Source organism: Monopterus albus, unplaced genomic scaffold (genome assembly GCF_001952655.1).
Source record: "Monopterus albus unplaced genomic scaffold, M_albus_1.0 scaffold38.1, whole genome shotgun sequence".
NCBI lineage: Eukaryota > Metazoa > Chordata > Actinopteri > Synbranchiformes > Synbranchidae > Monopterus > Monopterus albus.
Window position 1 is genome coordinate 2067731 of NW_018127918.1, and position 8296 is coordinate 2076026.

Here is an 8296-nt window from a genome sequence, read left to right on the forward strand (position 1 = left end):
GGGTAATTCTACTTGTACACCTGCCTCTAGTAGCTGTCCGCATCTCCTGAACATGACAAAGTGTCAGAATTTTCCCATCTTCTCTGACAGTTTGGAGAGCAGAACAGTCACACTCTGCTTCGGAATTTGATGTGACTAAACAGTGCAGTTTGGTCTGTAGTATGGACATGATTTCACTCTTTTGCTGGAGCACTGCTGTTCCTGCAAGCATCAGTGTTTTAGCTTTGGGGTACACAATCTACTCTGCTTCAATTTTACAGAGCTGCTGTATTTACCAAATACAGAGGCTTTCGTTTAAATTTGGCATTTTGGATTAAAACCCTACTTTAGTATTCTTTTGAAATGCTAATTTTAAGAGGTCCCCCCCCCAGTGTAAGCACATATAGCTGGCATTCTTATAAAATGGAAACTGCTACAAAAAAGTGAATATAATTAAAATACATTGGAGTTGGTCATTGGCGTGTGTCTATGCCAATAACAAACGTATAAGAGTTGGAAAATACATTGATTTGTGAACAAATAAGGCATATGTTCTGTCTTCAAATAAAACCTGAACATAATCAATAATGTTGTCTAGGACTTGTGCACATATCTGCTGAACAGACTGTTTGAATCTTGGTCATATTGATCCTAACACAGGGAAGCAAATGCTTTGTAAATTAGGCTTTTATAATGTTGACTGCACTGGACTTGCCTGACTTCAGATGTTACAGTATGAACAAAACTCCAGCTTTGAATACGCTTAATCTCAGAAGCCAAGCAGGGCTGGGTCTGGTCAGTAACTACATGGGAGTCCACAAGGTTGGGTGTTTGGCTAGCAACCTTGCCCCCTACAAGAAATGGCATTCATCTCCTGCCCAATGCGACAATGGTCCTACCTCCCCCCCATGGACAAAAACAGACCTCCTGTTCTTTTGTAATGTTTACTTCAAACCCACTTAATGTCGGTGACCATTAGGAATTCACTAAGCATTCAAATCAGGAATGAAAACGACTTTGAAAAGTACCAGTATAATTGGAATTTACTATACATGTATCTTCCACCAACAAGTGGGATTTAATGGGACAGAATCCAATCTATGCCAGATGTTTTTTTTTTTTTTTTTCCTCTGCCCTAGGGACAAATAAGCGGTCTATTTCCATTTGCAAAATGATAAAATCCCATTCAGTTCTATCTAAACATGGCAGAACACACTGGGAAGGAACCTCCTTGCTCAGAGACCAGCCACAGCCTATTCCAAAATAAACCCCACTCAGGGAAGATTGCAGTCTTTTAATAACAATGCTGATTAATTAGGAAAACGGACATCCTGCTATGTTTGTAGAGATCTCAACAGTAACTGTCCCCATGGAAGCTAAATTTTTCTTAAAACAGGTTCAGCTCAGAACCCCAATCAAAAACTGCCTATGGTTAGATTTGCAAAATATTACTGGCACTTATTTAACCATAATAGAATTAAAGATTTGGTCCTGACTCCACTTCACTTTGTGTGTGCACTATGGTCTATGAAAACATTTTTCCCCTACCTCGAAGCACGCTAATCAATTATTGTATTAGGCACTGAGAGCGAAGGAATCCCTGACTGTTATAATAGCCTCTGCTATGCTATATTAGGTCCAAAGGGCATTATAATTTCACCATAAGCCTATGAAACAGGATGTGCATAAAGTAAAAAAAAAAAAAAAAAAAAAGCTGCAACCTCTCCCAAGTTGTCGCTTTGTACAGGGCTACCTTAGGGCATTTTAACGTGAGGTGGAATTTTAATCATGCATTTCAATAAACATTTATTTGCTGTCTGTGATGAGGAAAAAAAAAAAAAAAAAACCTTGTCCTTAAGCAACTCTGTTGAATTGGTCTCCTTTCCCTCTGCCTCAATTATTTTTATTTTTTATTTTTTTTAAAACATCTGTCATGCTTACAAGTCCTGCTTACGGAAACACTTTGAATTTAAATCTTGTATGCCCGTTTAACTATTAACTTGACATCCAGGCACAGACCACACACCACAAAAAGCTGCGCAGTCCGTGCCATGGTCCCTTTTGTCTTCTCATGATGTGGAAAAGCATTAGGAACCTGCTGATTTTGTACTTGTTTAATCCTTTTGGTTCTCAGAGCGAGATATTAGAGATGTCACAGGGGGCCCCAAGCAGAAATGAGAAATTGATTGGCTTCATTCTCTTTTAATTTACTCTAAAAGATCCCAATTAGAGAATATGAAAAATACTTTTCTAGTTCGCAGTACATTGTAATGGTGGTGGGCCACATGCGCTCACCACTCTGCACTGCATGACCAGAAGTCTGATATGGTTGGTGTGCACAAAAAAAATTTCATCATGGAGTCCAGAAATGCACAGTGGGTTCTGCCTCCAAAGGACACTGTAGAATACTCCCTTTAAAATATTTAAATGGACTTAATTTAGAAAAAGTACAGCTCAAATGAATGATGAATTTATTTTTAAAGGACAATGTGCAGGTGTAAGCTGTAAGTGAATAAAGCTCTATGTTGCTGGTTCCATCGGAACGACACCTGTGATGCAACCTGTTCTTTCAGAGGTTAATTGCCCAGTTCAAAAAACTTTAACTTAACTTGATTAAGGGAACACTTAATCACACATTGATCTTGATAAATGATTGATTAATCACACATTGATCTTGATAAATGAATCATTCAAGTTGAAAGTCTTTACTAATGTATATCGTATCATTTGTTCAGAACAATGACATGATGATGGTCACTGGAAACCAGAATCATCATCATTATCATACCATGGAGAGTTTTTATTCAAAACCACAATGAAAATCAATGTGGAAAAATTGAAAGTGCAGGCTTATCCAAGTTATGTGAATTTCATCATGGCAACGCAGTGTGACTCAAAAGTGTGCATGGCCCCCGCTGCCTGTATACATGCCGGATGGTGTCCTGGGTTATTTCCTCCCAGACCTAGATCAGGGCATCATTGAGCTCTTGGCCAGTCTGTGGTGGTACTTGGTGGGTTATATGCACTGATACACAATGTTCCATTTGTGCCCAATTGGATTTAGGTCGGGATCATGAGGCCCAGTCAGTGGCCTTCATCATCCAGAAACTGCCTACACACTCTGGCCACATGAGGCTAGGCGTTGTTCTGCACCAGGAGAAACCCAGGGCCCACTGTACTAGTGTAAGGTCTGACAGTCCCTCTGAGTGCATTTTGGAACCTTGAATGCTAATGAGGCAGAAAAATACAGGTTCTTATTTGGAAAATTTAATCATAATAAAAAAAAGGTCAATCAGTCTTGGATTAGATTCATCCAAACGTTGTAAGTTCCATAAGGACAATGAGGTCATTTCCTTGATGTTTTTTCTGGGAATTTGTAGGTAGAAGTAATTGATGTTGTACAACTTTAAGAAGGAACGCCATTAAAAGTTTATTGGTTTGCAGGTCTTGCATAGTATAACTGTAAATGTGAGAAGGCCCTGTCAAGCTTTGACTCCAGATGGAACAGATTTTAAGTGATGTTATGCAGGTGAGTTCTGATAAGTTTTTGAAAATGAAAAGCATCTCGAAGTGTGATGTTAAGTGGGCTTACCAGACGAGCTTTAACAAGCGCTCAAACTGAAAGAGGGTATTCTCAACTGCACCAGATGCATAAGCAAAATTTACATGCAAAAGCAGCAGCCCTGACAGTTATGCAGCCAGATTTTGTAGACTTGTTTCACTGACATTGCACCTTCTTCAGTGCTTAAAATACAACATGTATACATTGAGTGCAAACCAGAATATTTCAGCTACATATGTTTCATAATAAAAACATGTTTAGTGCAATATAAAATACAATATGTAAACGGGGTTTATAAATGTTTCTGCCCTACAAACATGAGAAACATGATCTAGGATACAAAAACAAAACCTAACATAGGGCCATATCTTTGAAAAGATGACTTTCAATAGAAAATATCAAATGGAACAATCACAATGATTTAATATGGGCAAACTATAGTTAAAAAAAAAATAGAGGGACCACCAAACTTTCTCAAATGCCCCATTAAGGATAAGTGTACAAAATGGGCATAAGCTAATCTGCAGAGTTGAAATACTTTAATGAATTAAAGTTACTTGTAATAAAGTAGTTATAAAAATCACTCACTCCTGACATATTCAATATAATAGCCACATGACAAATAAGTACATGTTAAAGGAAAAATTCATAGAAATGAAGCTAATGAAGAATGATGGTTCAGGCCTCTGGGTTCAATCATATCTAATGTGTATAACCACTAAGCTTCTATTTGTTTAATCCTTAAGGGGTGACACCGACTTTCATCCCAGTCAGCAGTGTGTGTTCAAACTTGGATAAAATTAAGGTGGAAGCTGAAAAGGGTCAGGATGCAGCTTACTGTCACATGACTGTGAGATATAATTTTTACAAAATGTGGGGGGAAAACACAGATTTGGCAAATTGGATTAAGAATCGTAAAGTCCTATATAATTTGCATCAGCTCTCAGTGATCACAGCTTTTGAGTGCCAACCTTAAAGAGGCTTAGAATAACGAAATTAGTCATAAATCTCTGAGGACATGAGGGAGGGGAGTCTGGCCTAAATGCATATGCCTATCAAAAGCAGCAGATGACAGTTCATACAATTAAAAGTTTAGCATTGACTTCATGAGTCTAATTCTGAAATACTTTTACTGAATGTGGCTTTGCTTTGCATCACACTGAATTCTAAAGTAAAAGGAGAAAAGACAGTGGCATAGGGCAGTTTCTAATGGCTTTAAAGGTTGTATTCATATAATTTCTTTCTTTCTCTCATTTAATTGTACAAGAAAATGTGCAATATCCTCCTGTTAAACTTTGGCCTGCAACAGCCCACACAGTAATACTAGTTAGTTGAAATTATTTGGACAGTAAAGATTATTACAGGCTCTTTTCAGCAGCTTTAGCTACAGTATGTTACTGTGGATATCTGTCCTTGTCAGCAGTGTCATTACAGCAAACCTTTCAAAAACTATGTTCATTAACAGTACTCACCACTGTGCCCTTAAATTTACCATGGAGCTGAATTTAACAGCTCTTGCACTTTTTTGTATTATCAAATTCTAATTAATTGTTGAACCTTCTCTTTGACTATAAAAAGCGAGCCATGGACATCAAGCTGCAGGCAATCTGCAATTAATTCGAACCACTTTCAGAAAGTATTTTTTATCATATATTCTAGTTTTCCTCCAGTTATTTAGAGATACAATTTCTACAGTATATCATCCATGCAAGAGACTACTTGAATATTATTTCTTTATTTTAATAGTTTGTATTTGGTGAATCTACAGAACGACAAATCAGTTTCAGTCACAGTTTATCCTGTGACCTAGCCTTGATGTCTTGGCTTGCATGATAATTTAGTCTAAATGTCGTGCCTCCTTTTTCTTAATTTTGTCATGCCTTTTATTGGTTTTAGTCAGTATATTCATAAAGTAGACACAGATTTATTAAAAAAAACCTCTTCATTCCCACGATTAATATGGCCACTTCTCTCCTATTTAAAATTTTTTTTTTCCTTAATCAAGTTTAAAAATCTCAGCGGCAGCTCCCTCCTGGTTCAAACCAACCAATTAAATGAGCCACTGCTGCTCCTCTCTTATCAAAACAGTATCCAGTCACTGAGTGTACTCTTTATTAAGTCAATTAGTGGTTCCTGCAGCTGTCTCCAGATGCCAAAATATGTTGCTGACTGATTATGGGGATCATTCATCTAATTAGGCATTTAACACCAGATGTCCAGGCCAAAAATCTTATCTTCTGGTGTATTAGCCTGTTGCCCACATAGCAGTAAACTGCTGCACTGTTCTTGGGTCTGTTTGCAAGACGTGTTGTCACATCGAATAAATAATTTTTTTCTAGTTTTTAATTTTATCAATGGGTGGCAATTACTAACTCTCATATTGTATCCAGTCCAATAAATGAGTACGTCACTCTTTAGAATTACTTGATATGTTGATAAGGTTGGGGAGACTAGTTTCCTACTGTTTTAAATTGTTTAATTTTTATTTGTCAATTGGCCGTAGAGGTTTCAGATGGGGTGGCTTCAGGCAGGGGTCATACTGAGTTTCAAAGGTGTGACTAAACACCACTCTACCCATTCAATTCTGTAAGGGATTGTGTGTATCAGCAACAGCTCCAGTAAAACAACGCAACCTGGCAAAAAAGCTGGATCTGGTTCAGCTTTCACCACACGGGGTGGTGACATCACCGATCCCTCATGTGAAGTGTCCTATCACCATAACGATAAAGGGGTGTGCGGGTTCACAAAAAACTTTGTGGTCTCATGGCTCCTCCAGCACTGTCCTCACTACTTGGTCCTCGGAGCCAGTATAAGAGACTTGGAGAAGATGTAGGAACCATCTTATTAGTGACATGAGATGTGTACCCTATGTGTTGGTTTGGAGCTGTGACAAAAACACTGTTTTGTTGATTAGTGGTTTGACAATAATGTCTTATTAGCACACACAAAATGCCAAGCCACACCTTGGAGCAGTTGTACAGTTCACAAACCGAGTCCCTGTGTGTGTTGATTATGGATCAGATTTGTGTGAGCTTACAGTGGGTACGGAAAGTATTCAGACCCCCTTAAATTTTTCACTCTTTGTTATAGTGCAGCCATATGCTAAAATCATTTAAGTTCATTTTTTTCCTCATTAATGTACACACAGCACCCCATATTGACAGAAAAACACAGAATTTTTGACATTTTTGCAGATTTATTAAAAAAGAAAAACTGAAATATCACATGGTCATAAGTATTCAGACCCTTTGCTCAGTATTTAGTAGAAGCACCCTTCTAGAAGCCATGAGTCCTTTTGGGAATGATGCAACAAGTTTTCACACCTGCATTTGGGGATCCTCTGCCATTCCTCCTTACAGTGGCCTCCATAATCCTTAAATGGAAGACGTTTGGGACGACCAGAACCCTTCCTAGAGCTGGCCGTCCGGCCAAACTGAGCTATCGGGGGAGAAGAGCCTTGGTGAGAGAGGTACAGAAGAACCCAAAGATGACTGTGGCTGAGCTCCAGAGATGCAGTCGGGAGATGGGAGAAAGTTGTAGAAAGTCAACTATCACTGCAGCCCTCCACCAGTCGGGGCTTTATGGCAGAGTGGCCCGACGGAAGCCTCTCCTCAGTGCAAGACACATGAAAGCCCGCATGGAGTTTGCTCAAAAACACCTGAAGGACTCCAAGATGGTGAGAAATAAGATTCTCTGGTCTGATGAGACCAAGATAGAACTTTTTGGCCTTGATTCTAAGCGGTATGTGTGGAGAAAACCAGGCACTGCTCATCACCTGTCCAATACAGTCCCAACGGTGAAGCATGGTGGTGGCAGCATCATGCTATGGGGGTGTTTTTCAGCTGCAGGGACCGGACGACTGGTTGCAATCGAGGGAAGGATGAATGCGGCCAAGTACAGGGATATCCTGGACGAACACCTTCTCCAGAGTGCTCAGGACCTCAGACTGGGCTGAAGGTTCACCTTCCAACAAGACAATGACCCTAAGCACACAGCTAAAATAACGAAGGAGTGGCTTCACAACAACTCCGTGACTGTTCTTGAATGGCCCAGCCAGAGCCCTGACTTAAACCCAATTGAGCATCTCTGGAGAGACCTGAAAATGGCTGTCCACCAACGTTTACCATCCAACCTGACAGAACTGGAGGGGATCTGCAAGGAGGAATGGCAGAGGATCCCCAAATGCAGGTGTGAAAAACTTGTTGCATCATTCCCAAAAAGACTCATGGCTGTATTAGCTCCAAAGGGTGCTTCTACTAAATACTGAGCAAAGGGTCTGAATACTTATGACCATGTGATATTTCAGTGTTTATTTTTTAATAAATCTGCAAAAATGTCAAATTCTGTGTTTCTGTCTGCCACAGCATATGTAAGTGTGCACTGATTACACCTCAAGAAAAGTGACGTTTGATAAGTGCTTACTATTTGCATAAGGGGCACCACAGTTTTTATCCTTTTCGCTTTTAGTGCAGTAATTTTTTTTTTTTTTTTTTTTTTTTAAGTTACAGGAAGACCAAGCATTGTTTTAGAGCAAGTATTGATTTATATAAGGCCATTCCGGTGTAGACCTTGTCTGGTTAAACCTTCTTTCAGCATGATGTTGATACGGACTATTTGCTGAGATAAATGGTGATGGGCGGTAATAGGACAGGATACCACAAGCAGCTAGACTGAAGCTTTGAATCATCAGTTATCGCTGGTAATGCTAATGTAGCTTTTCATGTCTCTGCCCTGCTACCAGGGCCTGTTATAAAC